This window comes from Mustela nigripes, chromosome 13 (genome assembly GCF_022355385.1).
Source record: "Mustela nigripes isolate SB6536 chromosome 13, MUSNIG.SB6536, whole genome shotgun sequence".
Taxonomy (NCBI): domain Eukaryota; kingdom Metazoa; phylum Chordata; class Mammalia; order Carnivora; family Mustelidae; genus Mustela; species Mustela nigripes.
The window spans coordinates 65,630,692-65,657,879 of record NC_081569.1 but is presented as its reverse complement, the minus strand read 5'-3'; the positions used below and the strand labels follow the sequence as shown (position 1 = coordinate 65,657,879).

Genomic DNA, 27,188 nt, shown 5'->3' with positions numbered 1-27,188 from the left:
ACAGACACATAGATCAATGGAACAGAATAGAGAGCCCAGAAATGGATCCTCAACTCTATGGTCAACTAATACTCTATGAAGCAGGAAAGAATGTCCAAAGGAAAAAAGACTCTTCAACAAATGGTGTTGGGAAAATTGGACAGCCACATGCAGAAAAATGAAATTGGACCATTTTCTTACACCACACACAAAAATAGACTCAAAATGGATGAAGGACCTCAATGTGAGACAGGAATCCATCAAAATCCTTGAAGAGAACACAGGCAGCAACCTCTTCAACCTCAGCTGCATTAACTTCTTCCTAGAAATATCATCAAAGGCAAGGGAACCAAGGGCAAAATGCACCATTGGGACTTCATCAAAATCAAAAGCTTTTGCACAGCAAAGGAAACAGTCAACAAAACCAAAAGCCAACTGACAGAATGGGAGAAGATTCTCACAAATAACATATCAGATAAAGGGCTGGTATCCAAAATCTATAAAGAAGTTATCGAACTGGGCTGCCTGGGTGGCTCAGTGGGTTAAAGCCTCTGCCTTCGGCTCAGGTCATGATCCCAGGGTCCTGGGATGGAGCCCCACATTGGGCTCTTTGCTCAGCAGGGAGCCTGCTTCCTCCTCTCTCTCTGCCTGCCTCTCTGCCTACTTGTAATCTCTGTCTGTCAAATAAATAAATAAAATATTAAAAAAAAAGAAGTTATCGACCTCAACACCCAAAGAACAAATAATCCAATCATGAAATCGGCAGAAGACATGAACAGATATTTCTGCGAAGAAGACATCCAGATGGCCAACAGACACATGAAACAGTGCTCCACATCACTCGGCATCAGGGAAATACAAATCAAAACCACAATGTGATACCACCTCACAGCAGTCAGAATGGCTAAAATTAACAAGTCAGGAAATGACAGATGTTGGCAAGGATGCAGAGAAAGGGGAACCCTCCTACACTGGTGGTGGGAATGCAAACTGGTGCAGCCACTCTGGAAAACATCATGGAGTTTCCTCAAAAAGTTGAAAATAGAGCTACCCTATGACCCAGCAATTGCACTACTGGGTATTTACTCTAAAGATACAAATGTAGTGATCTGAAGGGGCACGTGCACCTGAATGTTTATAGCAGCAATAGCCAAACTATGGAAAGAGCCTAGATGTCCATCAACAGTTGAATGGATAAAGATGTGGTATATATATACAATGGAATACTATGCAGCCATCAAAATAAATGAAATCTTGCCGTTTGCAACCATATGGATGGAACTAGAGGGTATTATGCTGAGCAAAATAAGTCAATCAGAGAAAGACAATTATCATATGATCTCTCTGATATGAGGAATTTGAGAGGCAGGGTGGGGGGCTGTGGGGGGTAGGAAAGGAAAAAATGAAACAAGATGGGATCGGGAGACAAACCATAAGAGATTCTTAATCTCAGGAAACAAACTGAGGGTTGCTGGGGGTGGGGGTAGTACAGTGGCTGGGTGTTGGACACTGGGGAGGGTACATGCTATGGTGAGTGCTGTGAAATGTTTAAGCCTGATGATTCACAGACCTGTGCCCCTGGGGCAAATAAAGCATTATATGTTAAATTTACAAAAAAGTCTTTCAGAATATACCAAGTACCTATAATATGGTAGCTGTAATTCTCAGAGGCTTAGGGAATTTAATACTATATAATTCCTTGGGGGGTGGATTTGAGTCTAATAGTAAAGACAGCCCTATAATTAGACAATTTCACTATGATGATACAGATTCAAGATGAAAATAAGAACAAAAGACAATGAGAAAACACAAAGGTGCACTTAACCCAGTCCTGAAGTTTTAAGAACTTTCTGCAAGAGGTGATATTCAGACTGGGTCTGTATAGTTAAGTAGGAGTTCACTAAGTGAAAAAAGATAGTTGGATTGGGGGAAATAAGTTTATTTAAGTTATTATGTTTTCATTATAAAGATGCATTGAGAAGTTGATAAAGTGCATCACCACAGACTGTTACAGTGTTGTTACGGTGTTATTACAGAAATGAGTTGGATCTATAAATAAATAAACACATATAAGTAAGAATGGTACAGGTAAGAACCTTGGGAGTTTCAGAAGTGGAAGGCAGGGAGAGAAATTAGGTAAGGATGTGCCATTAGTGTGACATGTGAGGTAGATCTTGAAATAAAGACAGAATTTCAGTGTGGAAAAACAGTTGGGATAGCATAAGCCAGGGAATAGAGATGGGACAGCTCAGCGAATATACAGGATTCATGAAAAGGGCTATGACTGAAATGCAGGGTATCTGAAGGAGAGTAGCTGGGGATCAGTTACAAACAGCAAGTTGGGCCCAGCTTGCAGGTACTTGTGACAGTCAGGATTGGACTGTGCCATGTAGATCCAGAGAGCCATTGAAGGTGTTTGATTGGGATAGTAATGGGATCAGAGTTCCACATTAGATAGGAAATATCCATCACACAGCAGTATAAGAATATAAGAATATAAGAATAACGTGTGGTGCTTAAAAGCTAGTTGGCATATATACATTTATTAGTATTAGTGGAGTTTTTGGGTGTCAGTGGTTGTCCATAGATTCCATAAAAGGTCTATGTCTATAACTGAGAGGGGGTTCCTAGTACTTAGTGGAGTATCCAGCGGATGCTGCACAGATAATTCAGAACCATCCTGTTCATCCAATGACACTCGGTTTCCTGAGCATGGCAGAACACATGGAAGATTCCTAAAATGAAAGTTTTGTTTCCTGAGAGCTTATAATTCACCTGGTAACATGCAATTAATAAACAGAAGAAATGAGTTTTAGACCATGGCCAATAGGAGCTGACAAATGTGATTCATACTTCGAAGCACACAGACTGATGAAAGGAAAGATACACTCATCATTTTTTGTTTGCCATCTACTGTAGTTAGTCCTCATCAGAGCTCTGATAAAGCCACCATCATTCTTGAAGCCTGGTTTTGGTTCTAGTTCCCTTCCTTCAACCCCCCACTACCCCAGCTTTTTGCCCTTGGCCTTCTGCTGTCCCCTTCAGACTCCATGGTTGCTTTATAAAGGTCTAATATTAGCCTGACCTTTCTGGTTAGCATCACTCTTTCTTTATGATATTTGTGGGACTTAAAGATGAACCAGACAGATAAGAACTTTAAACTCTGTTATTGCCCTTCCTTGACACTTCCAACAAGTTAATTGTCTGTTTGCCTTCCTGTAATCACTTTAATTACATGCCATTAGTGACCATTAATAAATGCAAGTGTGTTCAATTTTCAAAATCTTACTTTTTTTTAGTCTCTGTAGAACTCCACCAAAGCGTTCACATGTGGTCAAAATAGAAAGTGAGGCAACTAAGCACATTCACATTTAACCTTTGGGGCTAAAGTGAAGAATAGAGGATAATTCATGAATGGGCTAATTGTTTTTCCTTGCTTCTGACACTGGTCAGCATCCTTTCTATACTGGCTTCATATATATGCAGTGTGTTCATTTATAAGACAGCAAAAGTTAAAAGGGGTTGAGAAATAAAAGCTGCCTAATTGCTGCTATTATCTCAACTCAGGGAGAGAATTGCTGGGTGATATTATAAGGATCGAAAAACCATTGAAGATTTTATTGATGGAACACTTTTGCTCTAACTTCAAGCCCCAGAAAATGAAGGTCATAATTCCAGTTTTTATGAGCAACTGATTGGGCATTTACATAGAAAGAGCTGAACTATGAGGAGACTGAGCCAATATTCTCTCTGCTATGGTTTCCTAGATTATGTCACAATATCTACTATAAAAACAGTTTATCCCATATTGTCTTCTGGTCAGCTTTGCCAATGAAGTCAACTGAAAAATATTTTCTCAAGACAGCTTGGAGAATGAAATGTATCGAGAATGATTAGTTAGATGCCCCTGACTGTGCCACTTCACTAACAACAATAAAATCATTGGTGAAAATGTTTAAATCTGTGGCTTTTTAATATTTTCTGCATAATTCTCTTTAAAAACAACTTAAATAGACTAAACTTATTTATAATGATAGCAATATGCACTTCTCCAAATATAAAAAGATAATGTTAATCTCTAATTACCAGAATTTATGATTTGAATTTTTTTCTTGTGGTGAAAATGGGTTATGCCAGGTCTTTTGTGATCTTTCCCTGCTGTAGACTAATGACAACACTTGAGAAAGCTGGCCAGGGTTGAGCCCATGGGTTCTCTGAAGCTACAGAAAGGCAATTTAAATGTGTTACCCCATCCAGGTAAACCCAAGAAGGTGGCATCATTAGTACTCCGGTGTTCCTCATCACATACTCTGCCCAGGTTATAAGCACAGGACTGATAATATAATTTACATGTCACTTCCTGTGGAGTTCACGTGGGATAATAATTACTCATCTTTTTGAAGTAGTAAAACCCAATACTAGATTTAATTCCAGGTACAAATATATTTCCTCATATTTTAGAAATATCTAGTTTGTAATTCTAGTCAATAAATTCTGATTAAATGAAATAATATTCTAGGGAAAATAAAATTCATTCTGTATTATAAAATGTCAGTTTTCTGAGTCATCCACATTGTTCCCATATCACAAACCTTTAATCATACAATATGACCTTTTTACATGACTACTAAGTATTACCGTCTCCTCTTTCTTCAAATGCCAACATATTTTTGGATGAAGGGTAGATTTGTACATAAAAGATATCATCCGCCCAAGACCTCTCTGCAAAGTAGGAAAGTGAAGGGGTGCTAAGAAAGTGAAAGGATGTGAGTTAGGAAAAAATCTACGGAATGAAACAGGAGTTGTCTTAGGTTGGGGTGAATGGGATGAGTCCACGGACAAAAAAAACGAAACAACTGACTGAATTAAATCAAACAGTATACTTGGAGGGTGTTATCTCATCATCTATATCCCTACTTCTCCACTCCCATTCCCACTGTTGGTTTCTAAAATAACTTGAGGTTGTTTTTTTTTTTTTCACTCACTTTTGTGCCTTTTTTTTTTTTTTTTTTTTGAGACAGGAACGTGGGAGAAGTTGTAGATAGCGTGACAGGTAAATGGGAGAAACAGTACATAATCCTAAGTTGTTTATAAGCTCTGCCATTGACTTGTGTTGAATCGAACCTAAAAATAATGTGTATCAAATCCCCAGATTCCTAACATACATGAGTATAATAACTAAGTCCATTTCTTTTTATCAAATAAAAGCTTGTATTTTAAAGTTGTAAAGGTCATTTAAAATTCTCCTGAAATTAAACCTCCACATTAGCAAGACAAACAAAGCCCTTCCCAACCTGATCCTAAATAATTTTGCTGTTCATCCTACCAAGTCACCCATGAAATTTATGCGTCAGTTAATGACCAGTATCAACAATAGAACTAAATGAAAGAATAAATGAATAAATGAATGAAGCCTTAACTGACCAAATACAGAAAACCCTTCCCCTCCTCTTTGTCTTTGCTTAGAATGCCCTCCTATCTCCTTTGCCTAAAATATGACGACGCATCTACAAAGATCTAGAATCAATATTACCTCCCTTGTGACACAAGTCTTACCGCAGATTTTCTTTGTTCTAGGAACACTGGACGAAGTCCCACCATAGCTCTGCTATTTAGTAGCATCATTCTGAGCCACTTGGGGGAAGGGCTCACTACTGGCTTGGCAACTGTATTAGTCAGGAGAAGCTCCATTATGCAAGTCACAAACTGAGCCCAAAATTTCAGTAACTGAATATGACAGGAGCTTATTTCTTGCTCATACTTTATGTCTCATTCACAGTCAGCAGGGACTCTGCTCCACATAGCTACTCAGAGATCCAAACTGATGGAAACTCCCATCATCCTGTAGCTATGCTATCCAGAACCTGGGCCTGCTTGATTGTTATAAAATCATGCCATGGAATCCTATCACGAAATCATGAAAAACCGCATATAGGCTCTTACTCCCTTAGCCCAAAAGTGATAAATTCATCACTTCCACTTACATGTTATTGACTAGTATTGGTCACAGTGCCTTGCCTAATTGCAAAGTGGCCAAGGCATACAGGCAGTATTTGCTGAGCATTTTGGTCTCTACCTTAATACGCCATTAAAATATTATTAACATGCCCATACTCCCTGAAGGAATAATCTACAGATTAAATATTATTCTTGTTGTAGACTAATAACATTGTTTTTACAGAAATAGAAGAAATAATCCTAAAGTTCATAAAGACTCAGAGTAGCCAAGTAATCTTGAGAGGAAAAGAACAAACCTGGAAGTATCACAGTACCTAATTTCAAAATATATTACAAAACTACAGTAATTAAAACAGTCTGGTACTGGCATAAAGACTAATGGGTTAAGCCGCTGCCTTCAGCTCAGGTCATGATCTCAGGGTCCTGGGATCAAGTCCCGCATCGGGCTCTCTGCTCCGCAGGGAGCCTGCTTCCTCCTCTCTCTCTCTCTGCCTGCCTCTCTGCCTACTTGTGATCTCTCCCTGTCAAATAAATAAATAAATTCTTAAAAAAAAAAAAAGACTAATAGAACAAAATAGAGATCCACAAGTAAACCCACACATATATGCTCAACTTATTTTTGACAAGAATGCCAAGAATCCACAATGGGGAAAGAATAGGTTCTTCCACAAGGTGTATTGGAAACATTGGATATCCATACAAAAGAATGAAATCAAACCCCTATCTTATAGCATACATAAACCTCAACTCAAAAGGGATTAAAGACGTAAATGCTTGACTTGAAACTATAAAAGTCCCCGGGGGAGTGGGGGGAACACAGGAGAAAAATCTTCATGACATTGGTTTTGGCAAGTATTTTTTGGATATGACACTAAAAGCACAAACAACAAAACCAAAAACAGACACATGGGACTATATCAAACTATAAAACTTCTGCACTTCAAAGGAAACAACAGAGTGAAAAGCAACCTTGGAATGGGAGAAATAATTGCAAGTCAAACATCTGACAAAGGATTAATTTTCAAAAGAAACAATTCAATATCAAAAAAAGAAAAAGTGGGACGCCTAGGTGGCTCAGTTGGTTGGACTACTGCCTTTGGCTTGGGTCATGATCCCAGAGTCCCGGAATCGAGTCTCACATCGGGCTCCCAGCTCCACAAGGAGTCTGCTTCTCTCTCTCACCTTCTCCTCACTCATGCTCTCTCTCACTGTCTCTCTCTCAAATAAATAAATAAAATCTTGAAAAAAAAAAAAGAAAAGAGAAAAGATAAAAAAGAAGGGAGGAAGGAAGGAAGAAGAGAAAAAATAAAAGCGTAGTCCAAATACAAAGTGAGCAAAACATTTAATAGACGTTTCTTCAAAAAAGACATACGAATGGCCAACAGACACATGAAAAAATGCTCAACATCACTCATCATCAGGGAAATGCAAATCAAAACCACAATGAGATATCACCTCATACCAATTAGAATAACTATCAACAAAAAATAAGTATTGCCAAGGCTTTGGAGAAACTTGAACACTTATATGCTGTTAGTGGGAATGTAAAATGCTTCAGCTGCTATGGAAAACAGTATGGAGGTTCCTCAAGAAATTTAAAATAGATCTACCACATGATCCAGCAATCCCATGTCTGGGTATATGCCTGAAAACATTGAAATCAGGATCTCAGAAAGTTATCTTCATTCCCATGTTCACTGCAGCATTATTTATAATAGCCAAAGTAAAGAAACAAACTAAATGCCCATTAGTGATTGGGTGGATAAAGAGAATGTGGTATATAAATACAATAGAATATTACTCAGCCCTAAGAGAGAAGGAAATCCTACCAGGTGTTAACAACATGGATGGACCTGGAAGACATTACGCTAATGTTAGCGTAATGTTAGCCAGACACACAGGACAAATAATGTATGATTTTACTTTTATGAGGTACCTAAAATAGTCTGACTTCCAGATGAAGCAAATAGAATGGCAGGTGATGGGGGAAAGGGGAAATAAGAACTCATTCAGTGGGTATAAAGTTACAAGTGTACAAGATGAGTAAGTTCTAAGAGATATGGTGTACAACATAGTACCTGTAACAATACAAGTACATTTGAAAATATACGAAGAGGGTAGGTGTCATGTTAAATATTCTTACCACAAAAGAGAAACTAAGACAAAAAATGAATGGACATAAGGAAACTTTTGAAGGTGATCAATATGCTTAAACCGTTTCCGTAGAGTAGTGGTTATCACGTTCGCCTAACAATATGCTTAAACCTTGATTATGATGATGGTATCATGGGTGTATGGACATGTTTAAACTTACCAAATTGTATATATTAAACATGTACAATTGTTGTCTATCAATTATATTTCAATAAAGTTGTAAAGAAATACTCTATTAAGTACTGGGAAAAGAGAAATGATTAAGACTTAGTGCCTTCTTGCATAGAGCAAGCTGGATAGATACTGAGTAGTTTTAATAAAGCCTGTGTCTATTAGAGTCATGTTGCATAAATGAGCATTTCATTGAGGTCATACCAGTCTCTCCAAGAAGAATAATATTTTAAGATGATTTCTGGAGTCATGTTTCACATTTGCTGCAAAAAAATACATTCATAAATTTAAGTGTTAATGTCATATACCCTTTGATATATGCAATGAGGTTTGGGATGCTTAAAAATAAGTGTTTGTAGTTTATGTTTATGGTAATTTCATGGGAACACAGAAAGGATCCTAATGTATTAAGCAAACATTCCACAACTAATTAGGCCATTTACTCCTCAATCCACTTCTCCTCTGAACTGAAAGGACAGAGGCTTCTGACTAAGAGATTCTGACCCCAGGGGCGACAGGGAGGGTCTGTCTTCCTCAAGGCTCAGTTGTAAGCCTGTCTTAGGCAGCGCTCAAACTTCTTCCGGAGCTCAGTTCACTCCACAAGCCCACAAACAAGGCGACAAGCTGACAGGAACTAAGCCAGGATTCTTGGCCTTCTATTCTGTTTCATGAGCCAAAGGGAAACGAGGCCACCTTCCGAGGTCCAGCCAGCTAGGAATTAAGCCTTCTCCTCCCCTCTTCCTTCACCCTTGCCAGACAGCCTGTGGACAGCCTTCTCAGGCTTCCGGGACTCCTGGCCAGCTGGGAAAGGAACGGCCTTTCCAGACCCTGTGAGCTCGCCAATAAGCCCTTTTTTCCCCCCACTCGAGAGCCAGAATTGGGAGATTACAAAGCCACTGTCACAAAATAGTCACTAATAGAGGTTTTAAGGGACCAAGAGGAAGAAAGAGTTTCTGGGTCAAAGAAAAAAAAAGAAACTGGAGAGTTTCTAGCAGTATTAGTCATGGTTTTCCATAGTTTGCTGATAATCAGAGAAAACCTTTTCCTTCCAAGGGACCCCAGGCAGGCTGGAAGACGTGTCTCTGAAATCTGTTCAGAGTCGTATTACATTAGTTTTATTTTATGAGCAGCTTTCTTTTTGAGCATTAATCCCTATTCTCTAATGCATGAAAAATTTAAGTTGATACTTTATGAAGAGGTGTAAACATTGGTACCAACTGATCCCTGTTTCATATGCAGACTTCCTGGGGACCTGGTGGGAAAGCAGCTAGAGATAGTCACTGGTTCAAACTGTGTTAATGTGCATCAGGGGACTCAGGCATGATTGTTTCATTTGACTTGTGATTAGATCTTTCCCAAGGCTGGCCTTGGTGAGTCTTGGCCCAGGAACCTCCCTGGCCCAGCAACAGACCTCTCTCAGGATCCACTGGGCTCTGTAAATTCCAAATCTTCTCCAGGGCCAGGTTTGGACTGGAACCAAAGCTGCCTCTACAGTGGCCAAGGGGAAATGGCAAGGGAGGAACAGGAACTGCAAAGTCGTGTGGCTCAAGTGAGACCACCATAACTTTCCATGAAGGACTGAATGTCTTTCAGTCCTTCCATAACTTTCCATGAAGGACAGAATGTCCCTCCACTCACCACTGTCCATATTCCCAAGCCACCAACAATATTAGCAAACTATTTTTTATCTCAGGCTGACCCTGGGAAACCTGCTTCTTCCTCTCCCACTCCCCATGCCTGTGTTCCCTCTCTCATTGTGTCTCTGTCAAACAAATAAATAAAATCTTTAAAAAACAAAAACAACAACAAAAAAACTTTAAGATCCAGTCTTCGCCTATCAGTCCTTTTTATACATGTCTCATTTAATCTTTTGTACAACTTTATTATATCAATGCTATTCATAGTTTTTAGAAGAGGCTGCTGAAACTGAGGAGAAATCAAGTAACAATATCAGTGTCACACAGATTATTAAAGATGGACTCCACTTGTCTTCGGCCACAAAGCTCCATTTCTTCCACCATCCACATTCTTCTGGTACAGTCCTAGGGCCATTTCAGAGGAAGAGGGATAGCATAGTTGGAAAACAGGCCTCTTCTATCATCCTCACTATCTCTTCCATGTTTACTTTAATTGTTTTACACATTGGGTTTTCATAAAAGATTTTCCTTGAAGGTAAGAAAAATTGGGACACAGAATACTGTACCATTTGTCCTCCTATTTCAGACTTCCCATTTAGGAAAATAGAGGAGCTAAGACAGTGATATTTGACTGATGCAGTATCTTCTAAGGATATAGTTCCTGAGTGATCCTGTGACACAATAATTGGTTATCATGTTAACCTACTAGACAATCAGAGATGATATTCTAAACTCCCTTGTGGCCCCAATTTTTTCTCATAGACCAAAATATTAATTAAGGTAAATTAGTACAAATGCATTTCAGACTCTTTTAATATCTTTTACATTTGGGAGAAAATATCAAATTTCCTCTGTTCTTGCCAATTTGGAAAGGATAGGCTATGGACAAGTAGGACAAGTGACCCTCCCATCTGAATACTGCCTCTAGTTAAACTAAAAGAGTATAGGTAATACATGACATCTCCTGGGCTATTAATTTTGAAAATGCCTTCTGTCATTAACATTTCCTGATTTCTCTGCATAATAGTAAATACCAAATGCGTAGCATGCTAGAACCGTCCCCCTCCTATCTATTCCAGTTGTACTTTGACACCTTTAAGGATGGAAGACACGATGTCAAGGTATGTGGCCTCAAAACTTAGCTGTTGCAAGTGGTTCTTGATCAGTTACAACTGCCTTCTGGCTTCTCCTTGATCTCACTTAGCCTTGCTTTCTAATGATAAAGTATGTATGTCTCTTCTCTCCTCTCGTTCTCCACCTTCTCTCTCTCCCTTTCTCTCAATGTATGTAGTATGCAGGGGTGGTGTGTGTGTGTGAGAGAGAGAGAAAGAGAGAGGCAGACCTCTGATCAACTGAAGTTAGTATATTATAGGAATGATCTCCCTTTCTCCTGATTTATCACTCTCAGATGTGTCTATCAGGGACTTTTCTTAACAGCTATGTCCCTTCTTCAGAAAGACACTTCCATAATAAATACAAAGGAAACAATCAAAGCAGCTTACTTTGGTTGGCTAGCTCTTCCCATTAGGCCCACTCCTCAATCTGGCTCAAAAATCAGGTCTAAATTTTCAGTCTGCCAGGCTGCTCTCTACTGCCATCCCATGGTGAGCCACACTTTTTCCTTGAACTAACCTCTCGGTACAGATCCTCCTAGACAAAGTAGACAAATTGTGAAAGGTCCTCTCCAACAGAAGAGCAGTCTTTACAACAGATTGCTTAGACATAAGCTGAAAATAACTAAGGAATTACTGAGTGAGTTATAGTTTTACCAAGGAGTATATCAGCACCTGATTTGAGAAATGAGAAAATGTGATGTAGGAAAAGGGGAATCCTGGGGAAGCATCAAACTGAAAAATACTAGAAACTTGGATACACATTTATAGGAACCAAGAGACTTAAAATTGCACCAAGAGTCAGTAATGACTTCAACACAATCACTAGGATAGCCTGCTTATGTCTCACAGTGTCTATGCAGAAGTTCACGATGACCATAGTATTCATCCAGTCACCCCATACCTCTGTCACTGTTCAGACAGAACTCCTTACTGCTCTGACCCTGTTCCCTCAAATATTCATGAGGCAAAATAGTCACATGTCCCAGTCATTTAACAGACTCTCTTTCATACTTGTTTTATTTTTTTCCTATCACTTGGTCAAAATCAGTAGTATTTTGCTCTATACACATCATATATCTCTCCTTGCTCTAGCAACTGGCTGCCAGACATGGTCATTACAGTATATATATTTAGTTACTGAAAGCACAACTTTACATTGATTAAAATTTTGAAATAACTCCATAAAGCATTTTCGGTATACGGCATACAGCAAACTGACCCAGACTTCCTTAGGATTCCAAACTGTTATTCAAACGGTATGCTTAAAGCAGTGCTTCTACTATTTGTCTTTATTCTCCTTCTATTGTGTTTTTTCTAAACTGGCAAAGAGGGTTTAAAAATCATAATAAAACTTGAATTTTGATCTATATCAACTCAAGACACCAATCTGAAACGCTAACCCAACCTGACTACTCAGTTGAGCGTGTCTAGAGCCAGTATGAGGCAAACGTCCAGACAAAATGACAAAGAATATATTTCCCTAAGAAATATTTCCCTAAGAAGAATATTTCTTCCCTAAGAAGAATGAGCATCCAAATTCAAGCTTAATCAAATCACAGTATCATTCCATGTGGAAGACACAGAATTACAGAAGACCATGCCTTACTGTTGGGAGTCTGGGTCTTCCTTAGGATTCCGGGCTGTCAGTCTGTGGCGAAGTGATCCAGGACTCTGCATTCAACAGTAAATAGAAAAGAAAATGAACAAAAAGATATCAGGATGGCGACAAATGCGGCAAAAGTGCACTGCTTACAGATTACTAAGGAAATAGAAAACAAACTGGAATTAGGTTCATAATCCCTCTTTAAGCACTACTAGACTTCCCCCCCCCACCAAAAATATTTCTCCACAAAGAGCCAGTATGTAAGCCAGTAGTTTCATACAGGGTCTTAGAAACTATGCTATGTGGTTACTGAAGGTAATAAGACCATGTTAGGAGGACCAGGATAAGGACTCTCCTTGAGGTTCAGAAAATAAGAGGGTGTGCTGCTGTAGATAATTTTAGAAAAACAATAATACATCCAACTAAAAGTTGATTTATTTTTTATCATTGCCATGCATTGACAATTCTCAACCAAGACAGTAATAAAATATTTCCCACCAGGCAGATAGCTCCCCTGCCTCCTACCTGGCACACCACAGATTTTAGAAAAATTGGGCTCTTTACCTAAACTAACAAATTATGGTGATAAGGAATTTGGCAACGGCAAACTTTCTGAACCCAGAGACCTCAAGAGTTCAAGCAAGGGTGGACAGAAAGGAAAATCTAGGAAAGCTATCATATCCTAAAGAAAATTCTTTTTTTTTTTTTAATATTTTATTTATTTGACAGAGAGAAATCACAAGTAGGCAGAGAGGCAGGCAGAGAGAGAGGAGGAAGCAGGCTCCCTGCTGAGCAGAGAGCCCGATGCAGGGCTCGATCCCAGGACCCTGGGATCATGACCCAAGCTGAAGGCAGAGGCTTTAACCCACTGAGCCACCCAGGTGCCCCCTCCCAAAGAAAATTCTAAAGCAACCCAGACAGAGTAGCAGAAGGGGTTTATTTGGGAATCATCCTACATGGCTTTCCAGTGTGTTGGTGAAGGTAAATGGATAGAGCCCAGGAACAGGACTACTTCCTCTGGCCGGAGTGTCTACCAGCTATTGGACAATTTTTTTTTTTTTAAGGCTTTTAATAAAATTTTTTATTTTTTATAAACATATATTTTTATCCCCAGGGGTACAGGTCTGTGAATCACCAGGTTTACACACTTCACAGCACTCACCAAAGCACATACCCTCCCCAATGTCCATAATCCCACCCCCTTCTCCCAAACCCCCTCCCCCCAGCAACCCTCAGTTTGTTTTGTGAGATTAAGAGTCACTTATGGTTTGTTTCCCTCCCAATCCCATCTTGTTTCATTTATTCTTCTCGTACCCACTTAAGCCCCCATGTTGCATCACCACTTCCTCATATCAGGGAGATCATATGATAGTTGTCTTTCTCTGCTTGACTTATTTCGCTAAGCATGATACGCTCTAGTTCCATCCATGTTGTCGCAAATGGCAAGATTTCATTTCTTTTGATGGCTGCATAGTATTCCATTGTGTATATATACCACATCTTCTTGATCCATTCATCTGTTGATGGACATCTAGGTTCTTTCCATAGCTTGGCTATTGTGGACATTGCTGCTATAAACATTCGGGTGCATGTGCCCCTTTGGATCACTACGTTTGTATCTTTAGGGTAAATACCCAATAGTGCAATTGCTGGGTCATAGGGCAGTTCTATTTTCAACATTTTGAGGAACCTCCATGCTGTTTTCCAAAGAGGTTGCACCAGCTTGCATTCCCACCAACAGTGTAGGAGGGTTCCCCTTTCTCCGCATCCTCGCCAGCATCTGTCATTTCATGAATTGTTGATTTTAGCCATTCTGACTGGTGTGAGGTGATATCTCATTGTGGTTTTGATTTGTATTTCCCTGATGCCGAGTGATATGGAGCACTTTTTCATGTGTCTGTTGGCCATCTGGATGTCTTCTTTGCAGAAATGTCTGTTCATGTCCTCTGCCCATTTCTTGATTGGATTATTTGTTCTTTGGGTGTTGAGTTTGCTAAGTTCTTTATAGATTCTGGACACTAGTCCTTTATCTGATATGTCGTTTGCAAATATCTTCTCCCATTCTGTCAGTTGTCTTTTGATTTTGTTAACTGTTTCCTTTGCTGTGCAAAAGCTGCTATGGGACAATTTTTAACCATGCCATTCAAACCTTGGATACTGGATAATGGTAACTGTTCTGTGCTTTCTCTGGTATCATTGCTATAGACGATAACCAAGAAAGCATTACTTTAATACCTGCCTAGCCTATCAACAGCAAATAATACAAAATTATGGGTTTGGATCAGTAGGTGGTCTTACAGAAAGTCTTGAGGTAGCTTGATACCTTCCTCTTGCTCTGGACTTGCTCCCCATAATCCAGCTCATTTCATACCTAATGTTAACTCTTCTAAGGTTATCATCTAGGCTGGATGTGAGCCTTGCTGAGTTGTCTCCCTTCTCTGATCCCAGCATTCACTCACTTAGACTGAGGCCATGAATCTGATCATTCTTGCTTCTCACTGCCTGGTTCCTGGCTGAGGTAGGACTCAGGGTTTAAGGCATTGTCTTCAGAACATCATTTTCCTGTTCAGTTACAAAGGCTGATGTAGTCTCCACTTCTCAACCAAATCCGGTATCATGAGAAAGCCCCAGTGATGGAAATCACTGTCAGCCGTACCCAATTTTTCAACAATGAAGAAACACAGATATGAATAGCATATATATACATACCCATCCACACATATATGGATACATGTAGATATATACATAGTGTCACATATGATTTAAATTAGAAAGGAGGCTGAAGTTGCTGATTTCCTTGATTATATTCTTTTTTTTTTTTAAGATTTTATTTATTTATTTGACAGCGATCACAAGTAGGCAGAGAGGCAGACAGAAAGAGGGGAAGGGAAGCAGGCTCCCTGCTGAGCAGAGAGCCCGATGTGGGGCTCCATCCCAGGACCCTGGGATCATGACCTGAGCCGTAGGCAGAGGCTTTAACCCACTGAGCCACCCAGGTGCCCCGCCTTGATTATATTCTTTTTCCAACAAGAATACAGGTCTAATGCAGCAAGTGAGAGACAGTGAAGAAAAAAAAAACCAAAAACCATTATTTACATAACATATGTACTAGCCTGTGCTTCACCAAGTACTGTTATATAAACTATCTCATCTAAATCTCCTAACAACACTGCTGATATTATTATTTCTCATACTAGAGATGAGGAAAAACACTAAGGAAAAGAAACTTTTCCCAGATCACATAGCAAGTAGGGGAAGGAGTTCAAACCTATCTTCTTTTTACCGGCTGCCTTAGTAGACACATCTACTAATGACACCAATGCTTTTGGATTAGGTCCTACAAAAACCCATGATGACAAAGAATTCTATCAATTTTCTCTTAACATCTTATCAGCGAGAGAAAACAGACAATGCTCTAATGTGAAGCAAAATGCCATGAGGTGTAAAAGGAATGTGATGAAGGTAGAGAAATAATCTCATTCCCATTTCCCACATACCTAGATCAAGTCTTACAAGTTTTTCCCTAATTAAACAGCCTTTTTTATTCTTCCATCCCTTCCTCTACTTCTCAGTCGGCCACTTAACTAACATTTTCAAGTTGTTTTTTTCCCACAAATCTGCCAGCCTTCTTGCATTTTCAGCCTTCACATGTTTAATGAGAACGCACTGGGTATAAGGCCTTATGTCAATCCATCTACTATAGGTTGCATTTTCTAGCAAGCATTAGCATAAATACCAACATGTTTACATCATAATTACTTTAATTCCCTTGGCCCCTACTAGACCTGGAGTGTGTCATTCCACAGTGATTTCAGGGGTAAGAGATGATTATTGGTCCATGAAACAAAAATTACAATAAATGCTTGGAAACTTGGCACACTGCTTCTGAAATGATCCCAACTTTGCATCAGGTTTTGCTGCATAATGCTTTTATATTGATGTGAGCAAGTCGCTATTTTCTAGGTCTTTAGGTTCTCATGTATAAAACAAGGATCAAAATTACTATCTGAATAGTTGCCAAACTGAACATTTTGTCATCTGAAAGTTATGTTAAAAAAAAAAAACAAAAACAAAACATGTTTTTCCCTGGAGAAAATCACTAGGTAAATATTATTATAGAATTAGCAAGATCCTTTCCTGGGTTTACAACTTAAAAGTTAGAGACCTTTCCCTATTATAGGTAAAAGAGTTCAGCACAACTAGCAATGCTGCAAAGCAAGTGTCTAGGAAGTAAGAATTTTAAATGGCATGTGAACTATTACTTATTACATAATTACATATGACTGTACAAAGATCTATATTTGGGGCTTATTATTAATAACCATATAATTAACAGAAGTAGAGATTGAAGTCAGAAGTCAAAGGCCCAGTGTTTTTTTTAAGACTTTATTTGTTTTTTTGACAGAGAGAGTAAGAGACACAAGCAGGCAGAGCAGCAGAGGGATAGGGAGAAGCAGGCTCCCCACTGAGCAGGGAGCCCAATGTGGGGCTTGATCCCAGGACCTGATTCCAGGACCTTGGGATCATGACTTGAGCTAAAGGCAGTTGCTTAACCAACTGAGCCACCCAAGCGTCAGAGGCCCAGTTTAAGTGACTGCAATTTTATGAGGGATATTTCCATTTTTTGTACAGAATAGAGATTTATATATTCACTAGTAAAAACATATTTATTGACTAATGAATGCAAAAGCACTGTGGGTATAGGATAGAAAAAGTCTTATATTTATTGAGCACCTATCATATTGTAGATGCTATACAAAGTGTCTTTGTGTGTTTGTGAGTGGTGGAAGTGGAAGAATGGGAAGGCGAGAAGGTGTAAGAGAAAGAGAGGAATGGAGTATTCTAGCCGGAGTCTTAGTTCTACCCATCATTGGGTTCATACATGTCCAGCAAACTTGTGACGTTATCTGTCTATTTGCACAATGGAGATAAGAACCCCTTAAGAGTAGTAATTCAGACAAACTGGCTTAGTCCATGACAGTATGTTGTTTGTTAATGGGGTATGACAATCCATGATACCGCTCCTTTGAGTTGTGTCTTGACCTAACTGTACATGGACTCATATATATGGTACTTGTCTATTAAAGAGGTATTTATATTAAATCAGAGAAAGAGAGGGTAGCCCCATTTGGGCAAGGGTGCAGGGTAGTTTGTGCACATGCAAGACTACAAGGAACACAGTACAACTTTGGCACCTTGAGAGTTGAGTAACTTGGCTACACCACAGTGGCAGCACCTAGTCTCCATGGTAGCACACACGCAGCTCCACAAAATAATAATCTGAGAAGAGTGAGAAGTAGATATGGCTGTGGAATATATTGCTGGCAAATGCGGGGGTACCAGGAAGCAGGGCCCTTGGCATGGAACTGGGCATGGGCAGTGGTGGCTTGTCATGAAGTTGAGAATATAGGTATCACCAAAGGCACTTGAAGCAGGATGTGACAGTGGTGGCTGGGGGTGGCAGGATGGTTGATGTCATCTGATAACTAAATGGATTTCTTGATGAACAGCCCCCCCAAACCCCAGAGACAAGGTGTTGCAGGGCCTGAATTCATTATAATAGCAATGAGTTGTCCATCAGAGAAATGCTATTTCCCATTTATGGGACCCTGCAAAACGTGGTTTAATATCAAAAATATATTTAACCATGATGATGGAAGGTCATTGTCCTCATCTTACTGATGAGAAAATGTAGCTCATAAAAATGAAATCTCCTTAGGGTTATGGTATAACCAGTTGAGTAGTGGCCCCTAAAAAGATACATGCATGTCCTAACTTCTAGAACCTATGAGTGTTACCTTATATGGAAAAATATATAATTAACATAAGGATCTTGAGAAGAGGAGCGTATCCTGGATTATCCAAATGACCTCTACATGGAATCACATGTACACTCATAAGAAAGAAGTAGAGGGAGTTTAGGGGCACCTGGTAGCTCAGTTGGTTAAATGTCTGACTCTTGGTTTCAACTCAAGTCATGACCTCAGGGGTCGTAGGATCAAGCCCCAGGTTGACTCTGCACTGGGCAAGGAGTGTGCTTGGGGATTCTCTCTCTTTGCCCCTCCCCCATGTTGTGCATGTGCAAAAGTGCACACTCTCTCTTGCTCTCTCTCTCTAAGATGAATGAATAAATACATCTTTTTTTTTTTTTTTTTAAAGAAGCAGAGAGAGTTTTGAAACACATACACACAGAGGAGAAGACACACAGAAAAAGAGGAGGCAATGCAATCACGAAGGTAAAAATTGGAGAGGTGCAGACACAAGCCTGGAGCCATCAGAAGTTAGAAGGGGCAAGGAATGGCTCTGCCAACACCTTGATTTCAGTTTTAGCCTCTGGAACTGTGACAGCACGCATGTCTGTTTTTAGCCATCCACTCTGCGACATTTTGTTACCATCACCATAGGAAACCAATACAGTCATACAATCATCTAGTCAAAAGAGGAAACACGTTTCAGATCTAAGTTTGTCAGACTTTAAAATTTGTCTCTTTGGGCCCTGCTGGGATGTCTCGCATACCCCATCAGTACATGCTGCAGCCATACAGTTCTTGGGCCTTGCAAAGTACTTACCATCTGCTTTAGTCAACACCACCTTCTATTTGGAAATGCACTAAAACTACTGGGTATGTTAAGATTTAAATGAAAAGTATATGCAGTAAGGGCTACAGGAACTGAATGAAGAAAACTTGTTATGGTCAAAAATCAGGAAAGCGTTTATGGAGAACGCTTTGAATCGTGAGGAAAAGGATGCACATAATTGGATAATCATGAAGGACCAGGTAGAACATTGTGGAGTCTCTGAAGAACAGCTTGAGCAATATTTCAAGGGGAAAATTACAAGCTCCATCCGGAGTACACTGTGCAACCCAGCCTGCAATTGAAAACCTTGTACTAAAATGAGAAACTAATTAGATTTAGATCCTGATTGTTTCTGTTATTGCTACAGAGGACTGTTACTATCCCTTCTGGAATCTATGGTATTCTTATTTATTTACCAAAGATCCTTTTCTAAAAAAAAAAAAAAAAAAAAAAAAAATCCTTCTCACATCCAAATTCATTATTGAATTGGGTTTGTAGCTACATCTCTTTGTGGCCAAGAATTTTCTTTCTGTCCACGTGCCTCTTTCAATGCCATCTGTTTTGCTAAAGGATTTAATGAATTACAAAACAGCCCAGCAACATACAGGGCCACAAAGACCTGGTTCTTGAAGAACAGGTTTTAGCTTTACATCATCCCTTCTTCTCCACCAAGGTGAATTAAGTAATCTTTACAAGAGATAAAATTACCTGCACTCTTGCCTAACATAATAATGAAAAAGAGAAGGCCTTTTATCTATTCATTGTAAACAGAGTAATCACTATTTGCTGTGGCTCACTGAAACAATATCAACCAACCACCAAAACAAATGTGTTTTTCATTTTATCTGAGAACCTTAAGAACTTGGTAGTCTTAACTCTAGTTCATTATGTCCAATGATTTATCTCTGATGGCAGAGTAACAAGAAATATGTTTATGTCCCAGGTAGCAACAGCATCACCCCGGATCAATATTCACAGAGACTGTGGGAAAGAGGTTCAGTTTTTGCAAAAACACCTATGTATATATCCCACCTGAGAACAGAGAAGCTGAGATGGGGCATTGGGGTGTGGTACTACTTTCTGGAATCCCTAGTCAGGCGAAATCTGTATTACCACAAACTATGGAGCATTAAAAAAGTTTAAAGCATCCTCTCTGCCTTAAAAATCTAGTTGGAGAGATGAGACACAAGTCTTAAATTTTAAATAATAGCCCCAAACAATCAAAACAAAAAGAACCCAAAGTAAGAGTTCAAGAAAGCAAAAATAGCCCAAGACAGGACACATTTAATTATCAGTAATTGCTACAGGATGTCAGAGAAATAGAGAGAACATCTCATACTACAGTGGTCTGGAAAAGCTCCATGGCAGTACCAAGATTTGAAATGAATCACGCTGGATGAGTATAAAAAGCCAAAAAAATCAATATCTAGAATCACCAAATGGTGCCTTTATGAATATTCAATAAGCTCGAGTAACACACAAGGACTGTCCTGTTCATGTGGCAGGACCAAATCTAATATTCACTGACTTGAACCAGTAAATATCTATAGCCTTTTCATCCATCCCACCATATAAATGTGAAGATGCAAACAAAAACATACATTCTTATTTTAAATGTGTTCTGCAAGTAGAAACTCTAATCTTATGAATTTTATCCCTTTTGGACTAGGGTGTTTCTACTGACCTTAGTTTATCTTTCTTAAATTAACATGCAAGGACCAGATTTTCCATTCCAAAGAGCATACATGACTCATCCAAGGACAGAAAGCAATTAAATTTCCAAGAAAAAGCCTCTTCCTAACATCCTGTACACCTCACTTTATCAATAATAATTTACTTAGATCTTTCCTCCTTCTCCTTCTTATGATTATTACTACTAATAATTTTAGTGATGGAAAGACTCTGGTTCCATGCCCTCTGTGATAATGTCATACGATTATCAAACCTGACAGACAAATCTCATATTTCTTGTTCTGCAGGTCAACCTAACCACTTGCCCAATAAATATTCCAGAATGTCTGCTTTATACATGGCAGATACAATGGTATAAAAGAAAGCTACAAAGTCTATGTGTTCATGCAATTTACATCCAAGCATGTGTGTGTATGTGTGTGTACACAAGCATGTTGAGGGGAGACAGACAATAAATAAGTAGTTCAAGTGAATAAAAACAATTTCAATTGTGAGGTGTCTGCTATGTGAAAATGATGATGTAATGAGATGGAGAGTGACTGAAAAGGGTGACCATAAGTGGAAGTACAGTTATTTTAGATGATGTGGCCACCAAAGACCTTTCTCAGAAGGTCATATTTCAAGAATTGAATGAAGGCAGTGATGTGAAGACCAAGGGGAGAGTGGTCCAGCCAGAGAGAAAAGCAAGTATCCAGGTCCTGGGTTAGAAATGAGCTTGTTAAAGGAGGTGGAGGCTAGGAGGTTGGAGGATGAGAGAGGAAATGGTTGGAAAAGAAAGCAGGAAGAGGAAGTAGGCAGGAGTTAGATCAAGTGGGGCCTTGTGGACCACAGAAATGACTCAATATGCTTGGTTAGGGCAAATACTAACAGTGATTTCATAAGATGGCAAATTTATTTGAATTAATTATATCTGCTCTTCTATGTTATGATACTTATTGTAACAAACATATGAGATATTTATTTGCAACATTTACTAGAAATATACCATTTAGTAAAACAGAATTGTTGTTTACAGTTTTATGATCCTATTTAAGCTTAAATAAGAAATAAGATTTTTACAATATATTTCGATGTTCCCACCCTCTCTCACAATACTTTCTACACAAAAGTTTGGAAAACAAAGGGGAAAAGTTACAATCACATAACACTAACAAATCGCCTACTTTCAGTTGTGTTTGCTCCTTCTTATATCTGTCCTCAAGCATACAGCATCATGATATAGCTTTAATCATGGAAGAAATATGATTTTCCTTCACTGCTTTCAAAGTACACTTCGAGTAGAGTACTTATTATTTCGTAAGATTTGGTCATTGGCAAGAAGATTTCTTGGAAACTCTAAATAAGCCTGGCAAACCAGGTTCCATTGATCACTGCTTGCAATGATTTTGCCCCTCTCATTGACTCAGATCTCTACCTCTTATCAAAATTGGCCTTTCAGGGTAAAAAAGGACTTGAAGCAAAAAGTAATTTCTGATAAGCAGTAATGAGCCTGACTCCTTCTTACGAGGCTCCCTGGGTATAAAAATTAGATTCTAAGTAATTCTAAATAATTTTTGAGAATTCACAGGAGGAGAATTCTTCCTTTTGGTTGAGTGTCATTTGGTTGCAAATGAGAAGACACAGCTGTGGGATGGCTAATTAGAAGATTTTAACCTCACCTCACTATGTCTTAACAAAACCTAGAAAATAGACATTTTTCTTAGTCTTTATGTAAGATTTTGAAGCTCCCTGACATGGGGATTTGAATATAAGGATCTGGAGAGCTTAAAAGGTCAGTGGAGGAGTTAGTGGAATTGATTTTTTTAAGGAATGGATTTTATTTCATAAATTCATGTGTTATTTAGAAAATTGAAGAAGAAGGACCAAATACAGTATATTCTGCACTACTCCACTTTTCCCCCCAGAGAGTTGTCTCTGATATTGCCACAGAAATGAAATCCTTTTAAATAAAACCTAATAGAGTTTTCACAGAAATTATTAATAAAATTTAATATTGGTTTAAGTGGAAGGCTGTAGGGGAAAAAGGGAGAAAATCTACCATTTGTTCTGGGGTTATTTTACAAGTTTTTAAATTTATATATTTCCCCTTGCAGGTATCATGGGCATCTCAAAACTAGTACAGTCATCACAGAATTCTTGATAGTCATGCTCACTATCCATTTGTTACTCCATGGTTCTTCCTAGCCTCCTAAATCACGAGGCACCCAGTGCCAAACCAAACTAGATCATACTTGATTCTCCTCTCTCAGAGCCTCCTTCAACTCCATCCACATTCAAACCACCTGCAAGTCCTACAAAATATATCATAAGGCTACAATCAAGGAGTTCCTGGACTGTGTTCTCCTCTGGAGGCTCAACTGGAAAGAATCTGATTCCAAGCTTATTCAGGTTCACGGAATTCATTTCTGTGCAGCAGTTTGACTGAGGGAGCTGGCTTTTTATTGATTATTGGCTAAAGTCTACTCTCAGGTTGTAGTGGCCACCAGAATGTCCTAGAGGCTGTCTGTATATCCTTGCCACACAGGTTTCTTCAACATAGCCCCTCATTTCATTAAGCATATAAGAAGAGTGTCTGGTTCAAGTCTGCTAAGACAGTTCTATATAACATTATGATGGGAGTTAGTCCTATCATCTTTACCATATCATATAATCTAAGTATAGGAGTGACATCACATCACCTTTGCCATATTTATTTGGGTAGAAAATAAGTCACAGATTCCACCCACACTCAAGGGGAAGGAAAGACAGAAATCAGTGGGGCTTACCTCAGGGTCTGCCTGCCACATTTTAATGGATATCCTTTACCATAACTTTTTATTTTGTGGTTTGGGGCTCATATTATTTCTTTTGCTTACTTTGATTTAAATTGTTCTTCCCCAGCCCCTTAGTTTCTTTAGGTGGAAACTTGGGCGATTGATTTTAGGCCATCCTTCTTTACTAGTAAAGGTGTTGTAGGGCTGTTAACTGCCCTCCAATCACTGTGAAAGCATCATCCTATTTTCATTTGTCTTATTTTTATTTTCATTCAGTTAAAAATACATCCTAATTTCCTTTTGATCTCTTCTTTGACACATGAGTAATTAGAAGTGTGCTTTTTTGTTTCCAAATACTTCAGGATTTTCCAGATGTTTCTGTTATTGAATTCTAACTTAATTCTATTGTGATCAGGGAACATATTTAATATGTCTTGAATCCTTTTCAAATTAAAGAGTGCTTTATTATGGTCAGAATATTGTCTATCTTCATAAATATCCCATAAGCACTTGAAAACAGTCCTTCTATTATTGGGTAGAGACCTCTATAAATATAAGTTAGGTGAGATTAGTTGATAGAGTTAAGCCTTCTATGTCCTTATTTAGTGTAATAATTTAGTGTAATAATTTTCTATTATTTATTTAGAAAGGGTTGTTGAAATCTCTAATTTTGTTACTTTTATATTTGTGTTTCATGTTTTGGAAGCTCTTTTTTTTTTCCATTTTTTAAAATTTGTTTTCAGCATAACAGTATTCATTATTTTTTGCACCACACCCAGTGCTCCATGCAATCCGTGCCCTCTATAATACCCACCACCTGGTACCCCGACCTCCCACTCCCCACCCCTTCAAAATCCTCAGATTGTTTTTCAGAGTCCATAGTCTCTCATGGTTCTGTTTTTAAGTGCAGAAATATTTAAAATTGTTATGTTCTCTGGATGAATTGACCTCTTTGTCATTATGAAATGGTACTCTTTATCCCTGGTCATTTTCTTTTTCTAATATCAATGTAGCCACTCAGCTTTATTTTAAGTTGTGTTACCATGATATAACTTTTTGTATAATTTTACTTTTAACAAATTTATGATTTTATATTTTAAGTAAATATCTTATTTTCTTACAGGCAGGATATATTGGATCATGCTTTTTTATTCAATCTGATGATCTCTCATTGTTAATCAGGTATTTAAACCATTCACATTTAATGTAATTATTGGTATCATCTCATTTAAATCTACCATACTTTTCTTTGCTTTATATATATCCCATTTCTTCTTTATTCCCTTTAGCCCTTTGTTATGTGTCTCCTCTACAAATTCATATTAAAACCTTAACACATATTAAAACCTTAACACATGATGTGATGGTATTTGGAGATAGGGCTTTTGGGAGACATAGTTAGATGAAGTCATGAGGATGGGGCTCTTATGAGGGGCCTTTTAAGGTGGCCCCTAAAAGGAAAGGAAGAAAGAGAGATCTCCTGCCCCCTCTCTACATGCTCGCACAAATGAAAGGACATGTGAGGACATAGCAAGTAGGTAGCTATCTTCAAGCCAGGAAGAGAACTCTCACTAGAAACCATGAATTGGCTGGCTTCTTGATCTTGGACGTCCCAGCTTTCAGAACTGTGAGAAATAAATTTCTGTTGCTTAAGCCCCAGTCTATAATATTTTGTTATAGCATCCTATAATATTTTGTTATAGCAAAAGATGTCCCTTTTTCCTGCTTTCTTTTAGATTACTTAAATATATTTTAAAATTATTCTACACTATACACATTAGTGGCTTATTAGCTTTACCTCTTTTTTTTTTTTTTACAGTGGCTGCTTTAAAGGATTATAGTATATACATCTTTGAAATACAGAACTTCAAGTAATGTTATGCCATTTCATACAGAGTGTGAAACCACTACAACAGTATACACCCATTTCTCCTCTCTCATTCTTTCAATATTCTTGTCATACATGTTATACCACAGACATTATAAAACCCCTCAATATGCCATGGTTACTTCTGCTTTAAATAATCAATTATATTTTAGAGATGCTTTTTTAAAAATAAGAAAAAATATTTTAATATATGCCTACAGGTTTACCATTTCCAGTGCTCTTCATTTCTTTGTGTAGATTTAGATTTCAGTTTTTTTCTGAGGGTCTTTATTTTGGTTTTTGTATTTGAGAAATATTTCTGGTGAGCATACATTTTAGGCTGACAATTCTGTTCTTTCAGTACCTTGCTTTTCTGTCTGGCCTTCATTGTTTCCAGAAAGTCTGTAATCATTCTCATCTTTTTTGCCTCTGTATGGACTGTGCCTTTGGCTACCTTTAAGATTTTCTTTTTAACCCTTACTGGTTTGGGCCATTTGATTATATTCATTGGTGTATTGACGTAGTTTTCATCATGTTTTTATGCCTGGGATTTATTGAGTTTCTTGGATCTCTGGGTTTATATTTTTCATCAAATTTGTTAATTCCTCACCTTTATTTCCTCAAATATTTTTCTATGCCTTTCTCTTTTTTGAGGACTCCAATGACAAATATATTAGTTTGACTGAAATTTTTCTATACTTCTATGATATTATTTTTCATTTTTCAGCTTTTCTTCCTCTCTGTGTTTCATTGTGGTTATTGTCTACTGCCATGTCTTCAAATTCACCAACCTCTTCTTTCACAGTGTCCAACCTTTTGATAACCTCATCCTACACTTTTAAATCTCAGGTATTTTTTTTAATCTCTATGGTTTATTTGGGTCTTTCTAAATATCTTCTATGTCTCTCTTTAATGTGTTCATGCTTTTTTTTTTTTTTTTTTTTTACTTTTTGAGCATATGGAATATATTTTTAATATCCCTGTATGCTAATTCTTACAGCTGGGTCATTTCTGTCTTTTTGTATTGATTAGTATTTTCTCTTATACTAGGTGTATTTTCTTGCTTCTTTGCATGTGTGAGAAAATTTTTATTGGATGCTTAATATATGAATTTTATATTTTTGGATGCTGGATATTTGTATATTCTTTTTCATATGTTTGAGCTTCATTCTGACACTCAAACAAATTACTTGATGATATTTTCAAGGATTACCTATAAACTTTGGTATGGAAAATCAGAGTAGTCTTTAGTTTAGAGCTAATTTTTTCACTGCTATTAAGGCAATACAATTCTGAGTACTCTACTCAATGCTCCATGTATTACAGGGTTGTTCCATTCTCTCTGGAAGGAACAAAAATTTTAACAAGCCCTGTATAATCTCTTGTGTCTGTTTCACCTGATCTTTTATAGGTTTCTTCTCCACCTGTAGTGATTTCATCACATCCTTGTGCTGCTCAGAACACAGTAGAAGACTTAAGGAGAACACTTTGGAGATCTTTAAAATCCTCTCTCTATGCAACTCTCTCCTCTCCAGTACTCTGCCTTGCTAATTCTTATCTCTTTGGTCTCTCTGAATTCTCAATTCCATCTCCTCAGTTCAAGGAAATTACTGGGATCAGTTACAGCCCCTTCCTGGAAACTCTTGAGGCAGTAAGCTGAGACCATCATAGGGCTTGCAT

At 38.2% G+C, this 27,188-nt stretch overlaps 1 long non-coding RNA gene across 1 annotated transcript in view; it reads right to left on the bottom strand.

Moving 5' to 3' along the window:
• LOC131998942 (uncharacterized) overlaps positions 1 to 27,188 on the bottom strand; it is a 194,605-nt gene that overhangs the window by 122,311 nt on the left and 45,106 nt on the right. Inside the window, exon 2 of the long non-coding RNA XR_009398951.1 lies at positions 12,621 to 12,685. This is a non-coding gene — a long non-coding RNA (uncharacterized LOC131998942). The remainder of the gene's footprint in view (positions 1 to 12,620; positions 12,686 to 27,188) is intronic.